The following is a 352-nucleotide window of genomic DNA, read 5'->3' on the forward strand; positions in this document are numbered from 1 at the left end:
GTTGAAGCATAAATACCTCTCACCTAGAAAAACATCTTTATCTGAAGCATAATAAAGTGGTTTTAGAATGTCCTATTGCATGCGCAGGTAGTACTTCATGGAAGCACAAGAAAACACTTCTAAAATTGAATATCCATTGACTTATTACAATAATAGAGCCTTACTGGAAAGCCGTTTGCAATGAAGAACATAAAATTTCACATCTAACCCCAAAAGGATGTGCATTATATTTAGGCATACTTTGGTGACAACACAAGTCATATTTTATCCAATGCCCTCTGGACTCTGAAAATTTGTGATGTTTTCTGGTCTCATGAAGTAGATTTTGATCTTTAGGTATTTTTTAGCAAGT

The 352-nt window shown here is 34.1% G+C and overlaps 1 protein-coding gene across 1 annotated transcript in view; it reads left to right on the forward strand.

Annotated features, from left to right (window-relative positions):
* LOC119581834 (ATP-dependent RNA helicase DDX54-like) overlaps positions 1–352 on the forward strand; it is a gene marked incomplete in the record, with an annotated part of 17,282 nt that overhangs the window by 13,845 nt on the left and 3,085 nt on the right.

This window comes from Penaeus monodon, chromosome 15, assembly GCF_015228065.2.
Source record: "Penaeus monodon isolate SGIC_2016 chromosome 15, NSTDA_Pmon_1, whole genome shotgun sequence".
NCBI classification, from domain to species: Eukaryota; Metazoa; Arthropoda; class Malacostraca; order Decapoda; family Penaeidae; genus Penaeus; species Penaeus monodon.